We start from the raw sequence: 24,182 nt of genomic DNA on the forward strand, positions 1-24,182 counted from the left end.
AGAGCATCTATTCCAATTTTTTGTAAGGTTTTTCTCATAAATCCATGTTGGATTTTGTCAAATGCTTTTTCTGTGTCTATGGAGATAATCGTATGGTTTTTGTCCTTGGCTCTATTGATACAGTGTATTACACTGATTGATTTGCATATATTGAACCATCCCTGCATCCCTGGGATGAATCCCACTTGATCAGGGTGTATGATCTTCTTGATGATCTTCTGCATTCTTTTTGCCAGTGTCTTATTAAGGATTTTGGCATCTATGTTCATTAGTAAGGTTGGCCTATAGTTCTCTTTTTCGGTTGGGGCTTTCTCTGTTTGGGGGATCCAGGCGATGATTGCTTCCAGGAATGAATTTGGGAGTATTGCTTCCCTTTCAATTTCACTGGAGAGTTTAAACAGTAGTGGCAGCAGTTCCTCTCTAAATGTCTTGTAGAATTCAGCAGTGAAGTCATCAGGGCCTGGGCTTTTGTTAGTTGATAAGTTTTTAATTACATTTTCAATTTCATTTGTTGATATTAGGTTGTTCAGAATTTTTAGGGCTTCTTCATTCAACTTTGGTAATTCATATGTATCTAGGAATCTGTCCATTTCTTCTGTGTTGTCCATCTTATTGGCATATAGGTTCTGGAAGTAGGTATTGATAATCCTGTGGATTTCTGCTGGGTCTGTTTTCATTTCACCCTTTTCATTCCTAATTGCATGGATTTGGGCCTTTTCTTTCCTTTTTCTGACAAGGTTGGCTAAAGGTTTGTCCATTTTGGTGATTCTTTCAAAGAACCAACTCTTGGCTTCATTAATTTTTTGTATCATTCTCTTAGTGTCCATTGCATTGATTTCTCCTCTGATCTTTTTAATTTCCTCCCTTGTATGAGCTTTGGGGTTTTCCTGCTCTTCTTTGTCTAGAAGCTTTAGGTTCAGCATGAGGTTGTTTAGTTGGGCTCATTCTGTTTTCCTAATATGCGTATTCACTGCTATGAATTTCCCTTGTAAGACTGCTTTCATTGTGTCCCATAGATTCCAATATGTTGTATTGTCATTGTCATTTAATTGAAGGAACTGTCTGATTTCTTCTTTAATTTCCTCTGTGACCCAGTGGTTATTCAGAAGTGTGTTGTTCAATTACCTCATGTTTACGAAATTTTTTGAGTTTCTTTTGCTATGGATCTCCAATTTCATCCCACTATGGTCTGATAATATACAGGGGATAACTTCAATTCCTTTGCACTTACTTAAACATGTTCTATGTGTCAGTATGTGGTCTATTTTGGAGAATGACCCATGTGCAGCTGAGAAGAATGTGTATTCTGATTTTGTGGGGTGGAACACTCTGTAAACATCTGTTAAGTTCATTTGTTCAAGAGTTCGATTGAGTTCTAGTATTTCATTACTTAGTTTTAGTCTAGTTGATCTATCTATTTGTGACAGTGGGGTGTTGAGGTCCCCCACTACAATTGTATAAGTGTATATATGACTTTTGATGTCCATTAGTATTTGTTTTATATAGTTGGGCACACTAGTGTTTGGTGCATAGATATTTTTGATTGTCATCTCTTCCTCTTGGATTGTTCCCTTTACAAGGATGTAGTGTCCTTCTTCATCTCTCTTAATCAGTGTTGGTTTGAAATCTACTTGATCTGCCAAGAGGATAGCTACTCCTGCTTTTTTTCAGGTTCCTGGTACATGGATTATTGTTTTCCACCCTTTAACTTTCAGTTTATGAGTTTCCTTTTGAATTAAGTGTGTTTCTTGTATGCAGCATATTGTTGGATTTTGCTTCTTGACCCATTCTGCCAGTCTATTTCTTTTGATTGGTGAATTGAGACCATTAACGTTGATGGTTATAACTGAAATGTATTGACTTGTCATTGCCATGACTTTTTCTTCTTATTGGGTTCTCCCCTTTTACATTTAATTTCTTGTCATGCCAGATGGGTTCATTCTGCTTTGCTTCCTGGGGTTGTGATCCTCAATGTCTGTTCCTAGGATATTGTATAAAATTCTTTGGAGTGCTGGTTTGGTATTCACGAAGTTCCTAAGGTACTCTTTGTCATGAAAGTGTCTTATTTCTCCATCCATTTTGAAAGATAGTTTTGCAGGGTACATCAATCTGGGTTGGAGGCTGTTTTCTTTTAGGGCTTGGAATATGTCACTCCAATCTCTTCTTGCCTTGATAGTTTGTGTTGAGAAGTCTGCTGTGATTCTGATGGGCTTTCCTTTGTATGTGATTTGTTTCTTTTCTCTCACTGCTTGTAGAACTTTGTTCTTCTGTTGTGTTTCTGGAATCTTAACAATTATATGCCTATGTGTAGATTTTTTTTTATCAAGACTATTTGGAATCCTATATGCCTCACTTATCTGTATGTCAAGCTCTTTTCCCCTGCTTGGGAAGTTTTCTGCCATTATTTCTGTGAAGAGATTTTTTGTGTCATTTGCACTCTCTCCTGTTTCTTCATTGAGCCCAATCAGTCTTATGTTATTCTTCTTTTCATCATCTAGCAGCTGCTGGATTGATTTCTCATGTTCCCTTATAATTTTGAAGCAATTTTTCTTTTCCTGGTCACTAATTGCAATCTCATCTTCTCTATATGAAATTCTGTCCTCACATTGGCTCATTCTGCTGTGTAGATTTTCAATGGAGTTTTTCATGTCCTGGAAATCTGTTTGCATCTGTTTTATGGATTCCATTTGTTTCTTATGTTGAGATTCCATCATGTTCCTGAGCTCCTCTCTAGATTTATTAATCATGTCTTGCACTAGGGGCACAATTTCTCCTGTTATCTGAGAAATTATTTCTGATTTCATTTTTTCCAGATCCCCTTTTGTTGCCAGTTCAGTGGTTACAGGTGGTTGCATATCAGAATGTTCCATCGCATTTCCCTTTGGGGTTCCTGTAAGAGATCTGGAAGTCTGGTTTTGAGACTTATTTACATGTTTTCTCATTTCAACAGGGGCGGGGGGCTGTTAGCACCTGCACAGATTACCTCCTCTGAGCTGGGAGAGGTGGGACAGGGACCAGGAGCAGCGGTAGGGATGGTGACCCAAAAGCCCTTTTCTGTGGGCTGGGAGCAGTGGGAGGGATGGTGGCCGGGAAGCCCCTTCCTCTGGACCAGGAGCAGTGGGATGATGGCTCAGAAGCCCCTACCTCTGGGCCTGGAGTGGTGGGAGGGATGGTGGCCCAGAAGCCCCTTCCTCTGGTCCAGGAGCAGTGGAACAGAAGGTGGACCAAGAGCCCTTTCCTCTGGGTTGGGAGCAGTGGGAGGGATGGTGACCAGGAAGCCCCTTCCTGTGGACCAGGAGCAATGGGATGGCGGCTCAGAAGCCCCTACCTCTGGGCCGGGAGCAGCGGGACTCAGTACCTTGGTCTGGTGGTCTGGTGTTCTCTGCGTCTTTGTAGTGTGGAATCGGGTGGCTGCCTGTCTGCAGCAGGGTGATTTGGTGCCTTCCGCGTGAGTCTGGACCTTAGTAGAGCGTGCACAGACCTGCCTGTCTGCAGCGGGCTGATTCAGCATGTTCTGTGCCACTGGGGACCTCGGTAGGTCATGGGCAGACCTGCGGGTCTGCAGTGGGGTGATTTGGCATCTTCCGGGGGACTCGGGACCTTGGTAGGGCATGCACAGACCTTCCTGTCTGCAGCAGGCTGATTTGGCATGTTCCACGTGACTAACTCTTGTATTTCTAACTCAGTATACCACCAACATTTGGGGAAGCCCTAAATTTGGTGTTTAATGGTCTATCCCTTGAAATTTTAAAATAATACAATCAAGACCATAAATTCACAGAATTCATAAATTCTTCTCTAGAATAAAGAAAAGAAAGAAAGGCTCCTTTCTAGGAACCATGAAGAGTTGGAGATGACAACTATCTTTCTCTTCCGTTTTAATCTAACTAGTTCTGTTCCTATTTCTTCCCAGCATTCCACAGGTCACATTGCAATGGTGTCACTAATTCAAGACAACAAACTAGGAAAGACTTCCTGGTCCCTCTGATATACTTGTGATATCTATGAACTTTTCTCCAACGCACTGCCTTCCCCTTCTGCAACAATCCCTTCATATGCTTCACCTCCTACCTCATCTCTGGAGCAGAAATTAATTAATGAACTGTCACTCTGAATGATGCAGACCTTGAAACACTTCTAAGCCATTTATTTTGAATGTTTCTCCTTATATATAACCTTGAAGTCTCTAAATATATGATAGATGGCTATAAATGAGTCTGTACCTGATTCTTCATTTTATTTTTCATGTGTATATTTAGAAAGATTTATAATGGGAAAAAGTTACAGTATGTTCTCATAAGTAGTCACCAATAGAACAACTGGCCTTCTGGTTGATGCAATCCCTAGCATAACTTCTATTTCTCCAACCTGATTAGCATAAAGTACATTTGCTTAATTTTCAAGAATCAAACACTTTAAACCCCATTTATTAGTTTTTCAGATAACATTTCTTCAACTTTATTCAAACTCAAAGATACAATTATTACTTTGGTAATATATAATAACTGTGCAAGTAGTCTTATAGGCACCAACAAATTCTCGGTTCTTTTGCCCTTCCCTTGAACCTAGGGTGTGTGAGTGTTTGGGCCAATATCTTGGGGGGAAAGCAGTGTTCTGGGAATCCAGGGCCCAGGACTTAAGTGTACTGGTATCTTCTGCTTCCTTTTCTGAAACCCAGCTGCTCTTCTGTGAGAAGTCCAAGGAGTACAGAAGAGATAGCCAGTACCTCAGCAACAGCAGCCACATGACTGATCCATCTGTCTCTCCAGCCCAGTTGAGGGCCTCAAGAGCTGCAGTCCCTGACTTTATCACAAGGACTGAACATCCTCCTGGCTCAGTCCAATAAAGCTAGAGAATCATGGAAGAGAAGAAAATGAGAGTTATTTCAAAGCACCAAGTTTAGAAAAGTTTGTTACTCAGCAATCAGTAAATTAAACAATGATTTTTAGATCTTCCCATTTTGGCAAAATTAAGGTGTGAGAAATGGACACTCTCATAGTGCTAGTGGAAGTATAAATTCATATTATTAATTTGGAGGGCAATTTGACAATATTTATTTATATTTGAAATGCGTATGTTCTATAACTCAGAAATTCTATTTCTCAGGATCTTTTCTAAAAGTTACCTACACATGTGCCAAGGAACAGTTATAAATATATTTATTTCAGTTTATACTAGAGAGAATAAGAAATAGATAACACAATTTAATTATTTTCTCTTCAAACTTCCCACAATGAATGTAATCATTATGTACCGCAAACTTGCACTAATAAAAAAATAGATCAAAACATAAAAGCTATTTGAAAGGAAAGGAGATCCATCAATATAAGAATGGCCATATGCCTAACATGAAATATTTTGTATCTGATAAAAAGACATACTGCACCTATATGAAGCAACACTTTAAAATACCTCCAATACTTTACAGTAAAAGTTGAAAGTAAAACCGAAAATAAAAAGTTGCACTACAGCAAGAACATTAATAGCAAAAACACACATAACAATTCTATGTATTTGGATTGACTATATACCTAAATATATTGAAAATCTGAAGGCATTAACTATATTCATAGTCATCATATGATAGGCTTATATTCCAAGCAACTTAACATAATAAAAATCTTTTTTTCCTCTCCTAAAAATATGTGATCTAGGTCTAGTAGTCTTCCTATGAAATTTTCTTCTAAACAATGACTTGAAGATGTGGGTTGACTCCATCATACAGCTACATAATGTAGTACATGTGGTCCTTAGGTTATCTGCTCCAGGGGATGGAAGGGAGATAGAGGAGGTATATTGGCTCTTAATTGACATAGCCTACAATTGACAATATGTCATCATTGCTTAGAGTTCATTGACTAGAAGTAGACAAATGGCCCCAATCTTATGGTAGTAACTTTTCTGAGATATTTACATCATTTTTCATCATTTTCACCATTATACATAACACTACACTGCATGTGAATTTGACAAGCCAAAAATCTCTTTGCATCTGTATATCACTTTAAAGTTTTCAAACTCCTTGCATATTCATTATCTCAGTTTAAACTACATAAAAAATTTCATGTAATAAGCAAGGTAGGAATAATTCTCCTGATTTTGCAAATAGAGAAACTGAACCCTAGAGAGCTGTGACAAAGTCTCATGGCTATAAACAAGGTGAGACTTGAACTCCAAGATGCTCTGAGTTCAGTTCTCTTTCCAGTACAGGTGTGTCTATCCACTTCTTGCCCCTTGTGATGATTTGAAGATAGCCTCACCATGCACAAATAAAAGGAACTTACCCAGAGAACAGATAAGGATTTTAAGACATGAAAGAAATAGCTGTTTCGAGAATATGGGTCAAGTATTTTGAAAAATGTTTGTTTCTATGTCTGTCTCATTAAATGGGATAGGGATATTTCATCTCTACAATCCCACTGTCTGGCACAGGGCCTAATATGTTGAGCCCTAGCTATTTATTGGAAGTGTGGTTGAGTGGATGGATGGTCGGGTGACTGGATGGATGGACATATGAATGCATGTTTGAACAGATGTTGACAAAGATATGCCTTCTATATCTTCCATAATAAAATCATAACTTTTTAGACCTTGAATAAATCTAGACCCTTGTTCCTCCAATGTGTTCCCTGAATCACTAATGTCAACATCATCAGGAACTTGTTAGAAATGAAGATCTCGGACCTCATTCTAAACTTACTAAATTAAAATCTTCATTTTAACAGATCTCGGGGTGGATAATAAGCACATTAAAGTTTTAGTAATCCCAAATCCACTTACTGGTCTTGACTTAACTCTTCTTATTATATAGACAGGGAAGATCATTAACAGTCTCCAAGATGTCTTGTGACTTGGATGAAACACAAGCTGGAAGCCCAGTCCCACCTTCCAACCTCAGCAATCTGGTGCTTCTTCTCAACATAAAGAGATGAACAATAAACAGATCCTGCTTAAATTCAATGCATTTACTCTCTGTTTGGAGGCATGGTGGGAGGATATGCCTTTAATAATTTGAGTGCAGAGCAGGAAGCAGTACCCCAGCATTACATATACATCTTCCTTTTCTCACCTGCTCTGGCATCCTTTTTTCCACCTGGACTTCCTCCCTAGGCTGGTCCTGGTTCTCAGTTTTACCATCAGCACATGAAATCATTCAGGGGAGAGCATGCTAAGGACAGCCTATGAGTAGATAGCACAAAAGGAAATTAAAGTCATATTGACTCAAACATTTTCACAAAGGTGATCTCCCATAATTATCCAAACCAATGAAGCTGACATTGCATGTATACACAGAGACAGGAAAGTAAGCTCAAGGAAGGTAAGTAACTTCTCGAAATCACTCTGTAAATGCATAATCTTTGTTTATAAAGTCTAAATGGCCTGAGATGAACCCTCCTAGATGGCTCATGTACAGAATAGTTAGTGTGGCCAGTAATATCCATTTTTCCAGTTTAGGATGATGCAATGGAGGCAAAGGTCCCCTGGATTTAGGATGATAGTGTCTGGACCCCTTTGAAAACACTGGGAAGAGTTATTGGAGAGCTGCCCAGTTCTAAGCCTCCTGGCCATATTCCATCCATACTCAGAGCCACAGGGCCCAGAAAATGTGCTCTGAACACTTTTGAGACTTCAGATAGCTCTTCTGCCATGGAGATATGCCTGTTCTCTATGACTTCAACTCAGATGACCACACACAGTAAGCATTACCATTACCTCAATACATATTATCAGCACAAAGTGCAAAAGTTTCCAGGACACAAAGAACCACTAAAAAGTCCTCTAATATTCTAACTGCATTTGGATCAGGCATGATTTTCTAAACATTAGGTTCCCAACAATTCTGTTCCTTGAGACACAAATCTAGGAGATGATTCCAAGTGAGTTGATATGGAAATCAGGAAGCAACAATTTATTATTAAGAGATCCACATTGTTTTTTATGTACTTGCCACAAAAATTTAATGTTTCTCTGGATAAAGAAGATGTGAGTTTTTATAAAATGGAGTACTACTCAGCCATAAAGAATGAGAAACTAGAGACATTTATAGCTAAGTGGATGCATATTGAGGACTTACTCTTAAGTGAAATAAATAGGGCACACATGTGTAAATGCCTAATAGTTTCTCTAGTGTGAGAAACTGAAAGTGTAAATAAGGATTAAAATGATTAAAACGAATAATTGATAATTTGAAATAGGAAAAAAAGGTCCAAAGGGGTGGGGAAGTGGGAGTGGAAGGGGAAAGGAAAGAAGGGAAACGAAAAATTATGAGAAAAGGAAAAAATGGAGACAAAGTCTTTGTAAATAGGGAAGGGTGGAGGGGGGAAAGGGAGCACAGGGAACGGGGAAAAAATAAGAACCAAGATACATCATGTACAGGTACAAGCACCCAATGATAAATGTAAACATATTGTATATCTAAAATGTACCAATAAAAGAATTTAGGCAAAAAAAAAATTTAATGTTTCCGTCCCTCTGAGAATTGGCAATGAACTAAGAATCAGATCAATCTAGACTCTAAGATCTTAGGAAACATTTGAGATTCAAAGTCTCCTTCTTTGCTTAGATCAGACAGGGTCTGAATATAGAAATGATGGTGTGCCACTTCAGTTGATAATACAGATAACCCATGTTTTCTAAAAGATGTTGGGGAAATCACCCACCACCAATATTTGCCTCTGATCCTGCTGCCCCCCTACACTGCATTCTTATCCCTTTTCTACTTTAATCTCTCCACCCCACTTATCTTTTATAAAGGATAAAAAATGTGGTTAGAGCACTATAATTTATTGTGGCACTGCACTTGCCAAAGATAGAATTACTCAATTACTGAAAAAAGATAGAGACACAACTGGAGACTTACTTGGATCTGAGGGAAATAATCTTCTGGTTTAAAATAGGGAATCCCCACAGCTCTCAATAGAGAAGATGCTAAGGGCTCCTCCTAGGAGGGTAAGGGCCCATCTTTCCCCACTTAGAAGTGACAGAGCATAAGGACTCGTGAGTTCCCCTTCTACATTCCAGAATGACAACTGGATGAGTTATTGGTGTTAGCAGAATTTTTTTAGCCCATATTGCTCACTGAGGGGAGAATTCATAATTCATTTCCCACAGAAACATGGTAAAGATCTTATTGAAAGTATGCAGTCTCTGAACTTTAGTCACATCAAGAGTTGAGATAGTATTTATGGGCACCTCACCAGCTTTTCTAAAATCATCCATTATATGGAGAAGGAGACTTGAATTTATAAGCAAATTATCTCCAAATAAAAAACATTTGGAACATTGTATTCAGAGAGCATAAGGGGATACATTCAGATCCTCTAAGTGGGAAAGAAAACAAAATGAGAATAGAGGGTTAAGAGCCATTTCTTTAGGGGATTTGTTTTCCGTTTGTTTTGTTTTGTTTTTCCCCTCTGCACCATGGAAGATTCTAGAGTTAACCAAAACTTTAAACTAAAGAAAGCAACTTCCCTTCCTGCCTTTTGAATTCTAGTTTTTGAAAGAATGGCTGATGAATAGGATATGACCAAAAATGTATCTTTTTATAAAGCTATAGTCTTCCAAAAGTCTCTAAACTCACATGAAGGCTTTTTGAAGTAATTTTGTAAAAGTTCAAGGTATACCATTTCCAAAAAGTTGCTGATGAGCACCATCTGTTGAACATTACCCAAACTCTGCCTTTTAGGAAATTTCATCATACCTACCTAACAAAGATTCAGTACTTCTCTTGCTCAATAATCTTTGGAATATTTAAAGAAATTCCTGGGACCCCAGGCAGCCTTTTGAATTCATCTGAAAATTTTATCTTGGTTCTTTGTATAGGCACTGAGATTGAGTTAGAGGTTCAGTTTCCAGAGAAAAATGCAAAATGGGCCCTTTCTGGAAATGAAGTGCCCCACCCCCACCTGGAACATCTCTCTAAGAGGGCTAGGACTTAGCTTTAATTCAGTGGTAGAGAATCCATGGCACATATGCCAGAGTGGGGTGTTTGTATCATTGAAAGCTCTAAAGTGTTCACCATCACAGTCCTAATTTGTTGAGGTGAAAGGTGCTATCCAAGCAACCCTTCCTCCCCTTCTTACATTTTGAGGTGACTGTAAAGAAAGCTTCAGTCACTTGAGAATATATCAGATTGTCCTCAAAATTCTTTTCTTCACTATTGACAAAATAAGATCATGACTATCCAGTCTGAATTAGGGCCTCCACTTGACAATGGCTGTCATTTTCTGGCTAATAAAATAATATATATATGAGAGAGAGAGAGAGAGTGGTTGTGTGTGTGTGTGTGTGTGTGTGTGTGTGTGTGTGAGAAACACCCTGGCTGATCCTTCAAATTTTTAATATGCTGTGTTCCGGTTGCTGACTAAAAATGCCATCATCCTATGAAGCAAGCATAATGTTAGCTCTGGATTTCCTTCCCTCAGAGCTAACCAACTTCTTTCCACTCAATACTGAAGATTTAGCACTATCATTTTTGTATTCTTCATAAATCCTTTATGATGCTGTTAGTCTCTCGGGTTCTTTTTTGCAGCCAGAAGAAAATCTGACTCACACAACAGAACAGTCCTACCAAGGGAAGATAGGGTTTTGCTAACAAGGAGACAGCAATATGGTACTAAGAATATGGGCTGGCGTCAACTTTCCAACTTCCTAGATGTATGACTGTGAACACGACCTAATCTCTACATCTTAATTTCTTATTCTGTGAAATGGGGTAATGTTGCCACATAGAGTTGCCATGCTATTTAAAATGAGATCCTGTTTTATAAGTCATTTAGTACACCTTAAGTATATGATCTTTTTTCTCATTTTCTTCTTCAACTTTAATAAGGGATAGAGCATTTCTTCCAGGATGTCTCATCAGAATTCAGAGAGGTTACCTTTGCTGTTTGTCCCAGGAAGATCTGCAGTGTGATATTGCAGAGTCAGCTCATAAAGTATGCATGAACTCTCTCCAAACCACTGTTTTCACACAAGAAATAAATCACTTTCCTGTAGGTATTTATAAATAAACAGGAAAGGTCTCCAGTCACATTTTTGCATGTATAGAATGCATACATCCACACTTCTCAAGGGAACAGCTGAAAAGATATTAAGGGAAAAAATTATCTATGCAGATAAGTTAAAAATCACCAAATGCAACTGTAATAAAATCAGTTCAGATGAAACTGGCAAAAGTTTAAAAAGAAAGTTTTGTTTTTTCTATTGCTTTTCTTTCCTTTCTTTCCTTTCCTTTCCTTTCCTTGGTTCATGTAGTAGTTATGGTTCTCTAGAGGAACAGAACCAATGGAAAAACAGTAAATATATACAAGGAGATGTATTAGGTACAGGATCAGAAGTGGGAGAGTCCACAGTAGCTGTCTGCAGGATCAAAGGCAGAAGAATCCACAACGGCTCTGTGTGCTAGAGCCAGATGATCCAGTAGCTGCTCAGCCCAAGAAGATGGAAGCTGCAGAAACAGTAGTAATCAGGAATGCACCACCTGCCAAAGGTCAAAGTCCTGGAAGCTCACTGTAGAGTAGCCACTGTGAGTCTGAGGTGGAAAGCTGAATGATGAAGACTGGAGCTCTTCCAAAATGGGGGCTTTTCCTTCTTTCCCTGTTTATCCTGTCCAGGCTGCAAGCCTATTGACTGGTGCTGCCCATGTCAGGGATGGATCTTCCCCCCTCAGTTTGCTGGCCTTCATGCCAATCATCCATAGACATACCCAGAACTGTGCTCTACTACTCTGCTTGGCTTTCTTAATCCATTAAAGTTGACACATCATGATTAACAATCACAATTCATAAATTGGGGCTTCAAAGAATTTTATCTCACACCAGCCAACAGACAAAAAAACCCTCTCTATTGTGTTGATTGGTAATTGATTAGCTAAACATGCCTGCAAATAATCTTAGCTTTCAATATCAACATGATGAAATTACAATAGAAGCAAAAACCCATCCATTGTTCATTTTTTGATTCATCAAGTACTAATTCAATACCTAATTTAAGCCAGGTAGTGCTCCAGGTGCTGGGGATAGAACAGTGAATCAAATAGTTAAAATACTTCTTCATTCACAAAGTTTAACATTCTGATGGGACAGATAATAAACACGCAAACAAATAAATCAATGATATAATTTCAGAGAATAAGTACTATGAGAAAATATAACTGGATAGCACTGTTTACTAGAAGTCAGCATTCTGAGACTTTTCTGAGACAATATTGCTCAAAATCTGAATGACAAAGCTGAGCCAAGAAGCAATTTGGAGATGGAACAGGCAGACAAAAGAAACAGCAAATCCAAAGAGTGTGAGGCAGAAACCCGGTGCACATGGTTGGGACAAAAACAAGGCTGCTGTGTTGGGCCAATAAAGTCAGAGAGGCACAGGCTATGCCTCTCCAATCTGAATGTGGTAAAAATCACCTGGGGATCTTGTTAAATGTAAAATCCAGTAGGTTGAGTGGGGCCTATGATTTTGCAATTCTAACAGGCTCCCGGGCAAAGGCCAGTGCCACAGGCCCAAGGAGCCCACTGTGGTCAGCAAGTATGTAGAGTCCTTATCTGATGCTCTTATGGCTACAGAGCCCTTCTCAGTTATAAAAAGGGCTTGTACTCTTAGTATTTCCACATGTCCCATACAAGGCTAAGTACTTGGGAGGACCACTGTAAATGCTTGGGTTAGGTGATAAGGATGATTAACCAAGCATGTCAGACCCACAGCCTATGACCCCATGCACCTCTGGACAACTAGTAATGCAGCCCTGCAAGATCACAAAGTTTTGACATTATCGTGTGATTTTTATGATTTGATTGTATGTTGATAGATCACAGACAGCATAGGCAACAACAAAAGTGCTAACCCCACCTCCTGCCCCAGCAACACACAGTCATGAAATCAAAACTCATGTGTAGCAGATACTACATGCACTTCATTTCAGCAAATTAGCAAGTAAAACACAGTGATTAACAATAATAGTATTTCAATATTCCTACGTGTGTGTATGTCTAAGAACATAGGGTTTTATTGTTATTAAATAGACATGTAAGTTGTTTTATTTAATTATTAAATTTGGTACTGTTGTTTTACTTCATAAGATAATTTAATAAGTTACAATAGAAAAAGTAGGAAGTTTTGTTACTTATATACATTAGCTATATTATATGTTTTACATGCAGCCCAAGACAATCCCTCCTCTCTCAATGCATTCAATGGCATGCCAAAATGTTGGACATGTATGAATTCAAGACCTTGTTTTGAGGCTTGGCTGATGTTAGAAAAAGTAGCAAAAATAAGTTGGGAAAAAGATCATGACCCAGGGATGCAAGAATGGGTCAACATTTGCAAAGCAATAAGTGTAATACATCATATCACATAAACAAAAAGCAAAGACAAAAATCACATAAAACCCGAGCATGGTAAGACACACTTGTACTCCCAGCACACAGGAGGCTGACACAAGAAAATCACTGCAAGTTTGAGACTAGCCTGGGCTGGTGAGTTCAAGGCCAATCGGAACTACCTAGTGAAACCCTGTCTCAAAAAAAACCTCACATAATCATCTCAATAGATGCAGAAGAAGTCTTTGGCAAAATCCAACATGCATTTATAATTTTTTTAAAAACTTGAAAAAATAGGCATAGAAGGACCTTATCTCAATTTGCTAGAAGCCATTTATAACAAATCTACTGCCAACATAATATTAAATTGGGAAAAACTGAAAGCTTGTTCGCTAACAGCAGGAAGAGGACAACTCCTGTTCAACACAGTACTTAAAACTTTAGCCAGAATAATCAGGCACGAGAAATAAAAGTGCTATGCATAGGAAAGGAAGAAGTCAAACTATCACTTCTTGCAAATAACATTATTCTTTACATAGAATACCCAAAAAATTCCACTGAAAGACTCCTAGAACTAATAAACAAATTTGGCAAGGTAGCAGGATACAAAACCAACGCATAAAAATCAACAGTGTTTCTGTACACCAATAATGGTACCACCAAGAACAATACCATTTCCAATATCAACAAGATAAATTAAACACTTACCAATTAACTTAACAAAGAAAGTGAAATACCTTTATAATGAAAACAACAGAATCCTGATAAAGGATATAGAAGAGGATATCAGAAAATGGAAAGATATCTCCTGTTCCTGGATAGGCAGAAAAAACATTGTCCAAATGGTCATAGTTCCAAAACCAATATACAGATTTAATGCAATCTCAATCAAAATACCAGCAACATTCCTCACAGAACTAGGGGAAAAAAACAGTCCTTAAATTCATATGGAACTTAGAGACTCAGAATACCAAAAGCAACCCTCTGCAACAAGAGCAAATCAGAAGGCATCACAATTCTGGACATCAAGTCATACTACAAAAGCTCTAGTGTTAAAAATGGCATGGTAGTGGCACAAAAACAGATATATGGAATAAAAACCATCCCAAGCACATTCAGCCATTTGATCTCTGACAAAAGGGCCAAAAATATACACTGGACGAAAAGATAGCCTCTTTAATAATGTGCTGGGAAAACTGGCTTTCCACATGTAGAAGATTGAACCTAGACCCATACCTCTAACCATGTACTAAAATAAAATAAAATTGAATCAAATTGAATGTTAAAACAGGAACACTTAACCTGGTGGAAAATAAAATAGGTAAAACTTTTAAAGTCATGGCATAGGCAAGGACTCTCTGAACAGAATCACGGTCGCACAGGACTTAGTACAGAGATGCAACAATGGGATTGTACCAAATTACACAACTTCTGCACAGCAAAAGAATCATCTAACAGAGTGAAGGGACAACCTATAGAATAGAAAACGGGAAATAGGGGGATAGAGCTTTTGTAAATGGGAAGGGGACCAAGAGGACAGAGGGAGGGGGAGGGGAAGAAGAGAAAAGGGACATAAAAAGAATTAAGATGGGTTAAGTACATGTACCAACTCCCCACGATGAATGTAACTGTATTATAAACATGTACTAATGTAATTTTAAAAAGAATTGGGGAGTAATGGAAAGGTTCTATATGGAGTTTGAACAATGCATTTGTAAATTCAAATCATATAGTACCTTCTACAAGATTTTTGGAAAATTATTCAACTTCTCTGAGCCATGCTTTTTCATTAAAAATAGGAATACTAGCTACTTCATTGGAGAGACATGAAAATCATATGCAGTTGTAAAGAATGAGTACTTTGCTTATAAATGTTTCTTCTCTTTTCTTCTCTTTCCCCAGATCCACCTGTGTTAACTCCTAGGCATTCCTATCAAATTGCATCACCAATCTATGAATTTTGTGCAGCTTATTGATTTCCAAATTAGGAATTCAAGGCCTGTGTCCAAGTAAAGTAACTGTTCCTATAACAGTTGTTGATCGATGCTTTAAAGAAAGTCAGGCCTAGGTTCTAGCCCTTGCTCTATTACTAATTTTCTAGACAATCCTTAGTAAATCCTTTGTCTATCTATGAGAATTACTCAGCTGATCTGCTAAACAAAAGTGTTGGAGAAGATAGTCCCACCAACACCCTCATCTCCCAATGCAGGCTGAGTACCTTAGTCGGAAGGAGTTGGCTTGGTTCCTAAGAAACATGGCAGGAGCCCTGCAGCAGAGATATTTGGGCAATGAGATTCAAATTCATTGAGACAACAGGATGAAGTCCTTACACATTAACCTTTGCCAACAAATAGCCTCATTCCCTTCTTTCCTATCTCATTAATCCAGGAACTAGAGTGCCAGAAATATTATCTCATCCTCACTCAATCTTTAATATTTTTAAAAGCAACTTACATCACAGAGAAAACTTGAGAACAAAACCTAATGGAATCAAATATGTATACTTTCTCTCTTCTCTTTCTCTCTCTCTCTCTCTCACTCACTCCCTCCCTCACTCTCTCTCTCTCAATAATGTTATCACCATTTATTTCCAAAAATATCTTGGAGACTAAAATCAATCTATACAGGTGCTAATATTTTAACAACTTGAAAATGTTTAAGAAAGTTATTTAAGGGTTTATACCTGTTTTGTTGTCACCATCTACTCCTCCACTCCTCCTTTTTCCCAGCTTTGGAAAATTTACTGGCTTTTATTTGTTTAGCTTGGTTTTTACTGTTGCTGTTGGTGGTGGTGGTGGTGGTGGTGGTGGTGTTGCAATTGAATGCAATAAAATTTTAAATTACTCCAACAGCAAATGCCTTAGACACTGGAGGATTACAACTGTTCTGTGTGGTTGTAAGGGGAATTTATGCATCTTATCTAAAGGTGCATATTTCAGAGAAATGGTTTTTCAGTGACCAGAGACTATTTCCTAAAAGGTCAGGTGCTTGGTCCAGCAGAATGGTTGTCTATGTCTTTCTGGTGAGACCAGTTACTTTCAGAGAGGACAACAAAAGCATTCCCTTAGACCTTGCCAAAAGGAAGAATCTCTTTCTAGCCAGATTTACCTTCTATTTCAAAGGCTTTTTCTGTTTACTTCTTCATCTGGATATTTTGAAGATGTGGTAGAATAATTGGGGCAAAGATCTGAAAAGCCAAGAATAGCCACGAGACAACATGGTTTCAGGGAGCTCACAGCAGCTACACAGATCACACAGTGATTAAGAGGTTAAATTATGTGTACCAAAGGTAGACACTAAATCCTCCAAATTATATGTGTTTCTCGGATCCGCAGGTCTACAAAGCCAGCAGAGAGCAGGTGCTGCTTACCCAAAACACAGGCTCCTCTAGCATCATCTCCGCTCTTTCCCGGCCAAGGGCACCATAATTACCTCTGAAGAACTGAACTCTCAACCCCACCACATTCCTCACACACCCGCTCTGAAAATTGTATTGGCAATTAATTTGTCAGGAAAATGGTAGGGGATGTGAATACTGGTAATTTTATACCATAGATATTCAAATTAAACCTGGAGCCTGAGTATTTTCAGTGTCAAACTAGAATAGTTGCAGAAGAAGAGAGAAACACAAACTTCCTCCTGCAATCTCCTGACGAGAGGCAAAAAAGAATGTTCCAAGTGCATGTAATAACCTTGGCTCCATCTGTAGGCTTGGCTTAGGAACATTAAGAGCAGACACACACTAATTATGGGTGACACTCCTTGTGTTCCTCTTCAGGGGAAAGGGGATGGGGTGGGTGTTTGCTCTGTACCATTCCTTGAGTACTGAAGATCTTTTTAATGAAAAACAGTGGTGTCAGATACTGCTACTTTATAAGAGCCCTCTCCAGCTCTGCACCTTATTTTCCCAGGATCACTATCCCTTACAGTCCCTTGCTTAAATGACAGGTATGAAAGAAGCACAGGGTGAAAGAGCAACTGAAGAGCCCTAATGGCAAGTCCCTCAAACCATCTCCATGGAGCAGGAAACCTTCTGGGACTACAGGCTGAATCAAAGGGCCAGGGACATATAGCTCCAGATTCTCTAGTTAACTTTTTAAGGGAGAAGAAAACTAACATTGATTGTCTACACTGAGTCAAGTACTGTGCATACATTATATCATTTAATCTTTACGTCAGATTTATTAGGAATATATTGACCATGATTATTTACAAATGAAGAAATTGATGCTTATGGGTTAAGTAACCACACAACTCAGCCACAATGTACCCTTTTGGGAATTCAAACCCAAATCTTTTGGGATTTTCCCCATCCCAGACAATTCAAATTTCTGTGTCAAGAACCCCTTATGGTAGGGTGAGGTACATATACATGGATTAGCTCATGCAATTCCTTCATAAAGTCTCCTATTACATGTAGATTAAATAACCAATATATTGTACACATATACATAACAATACTTTTGAATATTCATAGACGCTGTTGGGGTTAATGAAATACAAATGCATTCAAAAGTGTTACTGAACTCATAACATCTTCCTATTATTGCATATATTCCACATGGAGATAGTGATTATTAATTGTGATGTGTCAATTTGACTTAAGTAAGAACTTCGTAGCAATAATAAAGTTCTGGGTATGTGTGGATGAGTGACATGTAAGTCAGCAAACTGAGCAGGGAAGACCCACACCAGGTATAGATGACACCAACTAATACTCATGTAGCCTGGATAAAATAAAAAGGAAAAGAAGAAAGAGACGCTTCTTTTCTGGAGAACCCCAGTCTTCACCATTGCCTTGGACATTCATCTCCAGTTTCTTCAGCCTTCCAGTGCCGACACTTTAGCCTTCCATTGCAGACTATTTGAGTTTCTGACACAGGCTTGTATCAGTGACTACACTGAGCTTTCAGGCCTTCAACTGTTTACTGGTACTGGATCCTCTGGCTCTCAAATGTGCAGACAACCATTGTGACTCTGTTGCTTCTGATCCTGTAAATCTCCCTAATAAACCCCTTTGTATAATTTCACATATATTTTATATTTGTTCTGTTCCTCTATAGAACCCTAACTAATAAACCTAACTAGGGCCGGGGATTTAGCTCAGTGGTTTCACCACCTGCTGCGCAAGCGCAAGGACCCGAGTTCGATCCCCAGTACCAAAAACAAAAAAAGAGTCAATAAACCTAACTAATACAGATAACCAATATATCCAAAGTTGCAATATTATCACATGGATATATGAACATTTTTGCCATTGAAGGTCATACTCAAGAACTACGGCTGTTCACCATGCAGCTCCTTGAATCTGCTCTTTAATATATGATACAAACTGAGTGCCCTAGAATTAAATGATTGTACCATGCAGTGCACTTACATGAAAAATGGAAGCCATACACACCTAGGTTTAAGCTCAGGAGAGAACTATTTCACAACTACTTTTCAAATTGTGACCTAAGGAATTTGAGACACTTAATTTTAAAAAACCATACTCCTAGGCACCAACTCAGACCTCTAAGTCAGTTTCTCTGGAGATACAGCCCAAGAGATTGCATCTTTTGTAAGCTCCCTAGGAGACTCTGTTATCCATAAAGTCTGAGAACAACAATAAAAACTGATATCATGAAGTAATTGTTGACCAGCTGTATAGTGCTGTATCTAGGTAAGATTTAGAGGGTCAACATAATAGTATATAGTACATAAGATCTTGAATGTGCTGTATTTTATCTCTGGAGAACACAGATTGTGAATTACTAGTACATTATTAGCCAAGGAGATTTTTTTTTTACCCTTGTTTGAGATATGAGGATGTATTTACAGACTACATTTGAGAATTATTTTTCTTAGTTCTGATTTCTCCTTCCTAATATCACTCAAATATCATTAGTTAATATTGGTATACCCTCTGTATTTCTTGTTACTGTTTACTCATTTTATTTATTCACTTTCACATTCAGAATCCTTTCCTTGATTTATGCTAAAAATTAGGGATGGGATTTCATCCCAGTGAGTCTATTAAGATGCCTGTTGTAATGAACAACTAATGGACTTCAGGAGCTGTGATCAAAACAAGAATCCCATTATAAGGAGAGATGTAGGACTTGCATTCTTCTAGTCTGGGATGGCAAGAAGTTTCTATCTTTAAGCTTAACTTCAACTGACTGGCATGCCTTTGTGGGCACTGTGCTGAGAAAGATTCTGAGACCACCATCAGATTCTAGAGGAAAGATTGGTGGGGGTTGATAATGGGCAGTGTGGCAACAAAGCGCCAGGCATTTACTATCCTTGTTCTTAGTGATCCAATATTTGCCTTGGAAATGACTTCCAGGTTACACAGCAACCAGAGTCAGAGAATTATTGATAAATCACCTTTTCTGTATCCCACATTTAATATAAGAACAGAATTTAGAGAGATAAATTCTCCAAAGATGCACAACACTTGATAATGCAGACCAATGCTAGAAACAAATTTTTTCTTTTCTCCCCATCCAATTGTTTTTCTTACTCATAAAGATGTCTCACAATGAGACAAGCTCCCTTTAACTTTAGCCATTATCTGCTACATAGCTTCTGGGGAGAAAGTTGAGAAAATCTCCACTATGCCAGGTCAGTGGGCAGCTTCGCCTGAGCAGCAGGTTGTGACATATCCACCCCTAACAGACCAAGTTTACTCACAAATCAACAAGAAATAATCTGTAATAGCCCAATTCTGGAAGAACCAAACCAGTTCATGACAGATTCTGCTCTTCTAGGAGGGAACACATTCCTAGGAAAGTGCAGGGGCAAAGGAAGTTTCACAAGTATAAAGTCAGATCTGTGAAATACAGATCAGTGGGGTGGGTGATATGCTTTCCTCCCAGAACCCATGGGGTTGAGGGATGGAGCCCAGCCCTGCAGGGTGTGGTTATAGATTCTCCTTCCCAAACACCTTCTGAAATGTATCATCACTGAGTCAGTAAATAAAAGGCTCCATTCCTTCTGATGGACTCTCACACATAGAGATGCCCACAGATTTATGGATCTCACAGTTAGATACAGTTCTCCCAGTCCAGACAATTAGGCCTAAAAGGAAAATCAGTGTTTCAGCACCTTCTTTCTTTTGGAAACCACTAAAGAGCTCCCATTCATTTCTCTGTTCTTTCCTTCTAATGGCCTTAAATAGCTTTCTTTTTTAAAATGCGGTATAGAATCTTCCTCTCATCTCTAAGACTGCATGTTACTTATTGGTGCCCTTAAAAAAAAAAATTGGTGCTCCATATAAGGAACCTTAATTGGACTCATTGTAGAGTGCAGGCTTTGTCTACAGATGAATTACAGAAAGTAAGGGGCAAAGACCAGAGTACAAGGGTAGAGGCAAAGCTGGGGTGTTCCCTGCTGCTGTATCCTCAGATGCTTAGAAATAGGAAATAATATTTTAAAAAACAAAAAGCAGTATATCTCACATCCAAGTGTGAGGCTTTTTCTGTTTATCACTTCTCTAAACCTGGTCAGGTATGATTAATGCAAGGATAAGGAATAACAAGAGGGAGGCAAGAAACTGCAACTAGCCTCTTCTACAAGATTGTAGGCAGAATCTGCTGTAGCACACACAGTGGCTTCTTTAAGGACTTTGTACAAACTGAAAAAAGGCAGCCTTTGCTCAAAACATTTTACTGCCATCTACTGGGATGTTGTCAAAATAACTATTCACAATCTAGGGTGACACAGTGAATACTGTCTCCTGGAGCAGTGCATGGAGCTAGGAAGGGTTTCAGGAATAAGCAATTACTAAGGTGAGACCTGAACAGAATGCAATTTCTGCCCTTCAGGGATTTAGAGAATAGGCCTGAGTTGGCCTCATATGGCTTCTGAGCACATGAAATATGGTCAATGCATAAGAGAAACTAAATTTTTAATTGCATTTAATTTTAATTAAATTTTAAAATTGAAGCAATGCAAACTATTTTTCCATTAAACATAACTATATTTTTGATAGAATTATATTTCAGTATAACCACTTCATTGCCCACAATATTATTGCTATGATGACATGTACTCTTGGCCTTTTAGAAAATTTTAAATATATATACATATATATATATATATAGCTCTTATTCTAGTTTTTTTATTTTATGAAAAAAAATTTCATAACAAAATAATAAGAGAATAAAATATGCTATGCATCATTATCTTCAAATTAGTTACTCAGAGTACAAGACAGAAACCAAAACAAGTCTTACAATGAAGAAACAAACTGGTAATAACTCAAAATTTTCTTTTCAATGAGCTAAGATAAACTCATAGTAAAAATGAAATAAATTAGCCTATATATTATTTTTTGGAATTAAGAATGCTTTATTTGTTAAAGAATGAACCACGTTTTCAATCAAATAAGAAAATTTTTATATTCCACCTATAAAATTTTATTTTTGCTACAATATATGCTATATTTCTTTTAAATGACCCTTAAAAGGTAAGGAATATCATAATCAATCTGTACATTCTCTTTGAAGCATTAGCCCTGAAGACATTGACATTTAAATTGGGCAATCACAGATGTGAATTTTCTGGTCATCTCCAACAAACACAATTTTTCAACTGTTTCCATCATATTTTACTCCCCACACCTGATCTGGGGACACTTCAATAACAGAGAAAAATGTTCCAACATTGCAAACTTTTACACTTTTGTCAGATGAACTGGAAACAAAGTGAGGGTCATCAGGACAAAATGTGATGTTCAGCACTTAGGAGGCATGCCCACTTAGCATGCCAGGCAGGTTGGCAGGTTGTACATCATACACCTTGATATATCCATCATCAGAAAAATGATGAAGACCTGGGAGTCCAAGAGAAAGATAAAAGAGCAAGTGGGCATAGCCTGGCCCTCCAGTGTGTGCACAAGCTTTCTGGCTGCAATACCAAAAATATTAATAATCCTTCCATAGCATCACTGGTCAGCTATTTCCCATCAAGACTATATGAAATACTAAGAATGAATTTTCCTCTTGTGTCCAAAGAATATTTTCCCCCACTTTCTATATCAAAAAATGTTCCCTTTTTCCACATGAGATCAGGTGTCCAGAAGAAAAGGCCAAAGCCCAGGCATCCACAGGTACTGCATGTATAGACTTTCTCTGTCATTTTTCTGAGTGGTAGAGATGAATATGAGTCTCAGGAGGGCTGGATGCAGCAATGGACAGGGTCTACAGACACTGCTCCCCACTGACCTCTCTCAAGGCTCTGCTCTATGTGGGGCCTCTCATCACACCATTTCCAGATGCCATCAAATCACACAGAGATCTTCTGACCACCATTTTAGAGTGTTCCTTCTTGTTTGTCCCCCAGACTGCTGACAAATTGACATCATCATGCTGTGCTTGTCTGAAGAGAAAACTGTACTGGTTGTTCATCTCTTTAACCAAAGATGAAGCACTAAAGGCCAGTCAGCTCACTGAACTGCTCAGATGCATATTTCCTATTTCTATTAGAATGCTACTCTTGACCAAAGAGAGGGGTTGAAGGGAGGGTAGGGGAATGGGGAAAAAATAAGAACCAAGATGGATTACGTAAAGGTACAAATTTCCAATGATGAATGTCATTATATTGTACACCTTAAATACGCCAATATAATTAATAAAAGAGAAAAGTAGAGCAAATATTCATTATAACGCTAAGTAGGCTCACCTACTACCTGCTGTTGCTTGGAAATGCTAAAACAAAATTTTCTTAGAAGATCTTAGATGGCAGAGAACAGAATACAGATTAAATGCAAATGAAAGTAAGTTAGATTTATGAAGCCATGGGTGGCACATGCCTAGGCAGAAAATATTCATATATATATGTACATTTTGGAAATAATATATCTAGGAAAAGCCAAGTTAGAGAATCTTTCCTTTAACTCACTGAAAAAGTTCTGCTTTTAGCATCCAAAGAGGTACAGGAAGCAATTATCTGGCAAAGGAGAAGCAGAAAGCTATGATTAATTTACATTTATCAGTAACATTCTATTGGGGCTGATCACATTCCTGCCAGGAATTAAATTAGGGTTATGTTAGCAAGGATTATGAGAAAGTAACTCATAATATCTAGCATATAAATCAACCCTGTTTATGTCATGATACTTAAATATCCAATAGTCTGACTCTTAGCAAGTAATTGACTAGAACACACTCATTCAAATGAGAAAAGAGAAAATGTTTATAATTACATGAAGGAAGAGAGATTTGAAAGCTCTAGCCAAAACAAACCCATAGTAACCCAATGGCAACTTGCCTACAATTCTTTATTCTCATTTAGGAAAAGAGATATCATCTCAGATTAGTATCTTCAATGAGGAGGACAAGTGTGGGATTCACAATAACTGACGAACTTGTTTTTACTGGGAAAATAAATCATTTTTAGTGTTGCTATAATGAGAAGAGAAAACTGCAAATTGTCCACCATTTTTGAGCCAAGAACAAATTATTTTTCAAATTTTTTCAAGAAATAGAACCATAAATTGGACCCTGTACACAGTGATTTTCAGACAAATTTTTATAGAAAAATGTGTTAACAGATGCTATAAAACAGACTTAAGAGTGGGAAGCCACAACAAATAGCAATAACATTGGTCACTGAAGGAAAGGAATTTCCATCTGACAGTGACGGAGAAATTAAAATGCACCTCTCTTGTATACTACCTGGTATGAATTCCATAAATCGCTCATCTGAGATGTCTCACAACCAGGAAAGGCCAAACAGTCCACCCCCTGCAAAAATGTGTCAGTCCACAAAAAGGAAGCGCACATTTGTAAATCAAATGCAATTGAATTGTATTTAGTAATTAGAAGTACAAAATGTAATGAAAATACACAGTGAATGTTTAAATTATAAATG

The 24,182-nt window shown here is 38.0% G+C and overlaps 1 long non-coding RNA gene and 1 pseudogene across 1 annotated transcript; both read right to left on the reverse strand.

The window, feature by feature from the left end:
• Positions 1–4,474: 4,474 nt before the first annotated feature.
• On the reverse strand, positions 4,475–11,069 carry LOC110349163 (uncharacterized). The gene is made up of 3 exons (XR_002394957.2): positions 10,881–11,069; positions 7,070–7,179; positions 4,475–4,848 (listed from the first exon to the last, which is right to left on the reverse strand). It is a non-coding gene; the product is annotated as an uncharacterized LOC110349163 (long non-coding RNA).
• Positions 11,070–21,841: 10,772 nt separating this feature from the next.
• LOC101717900 (WD repeat-containing protein SL1-17-like) lies at positions 21,842–22,717 on the reverse strand (annotated as a pseudogene).
• Positions 22,718–24,182: the final 1,465 nt, after the last annotated feature.

This window comes from Heterocephalus glaber, unplaced genomic scaffold, assembly GCF_053883595.1.
Source record: "Heterocephalus glaber isolate CG9 unplaced genomic scaffold, H.glaber_assembly_v1.0 deba00001504, whole genome shotgun sequence".
NCBI lineage: Eukaryota > Metazoa > Chordata > Mammalia > Rodentia > Bathyergidae > Heterocephalus > Heterocephalus glaber.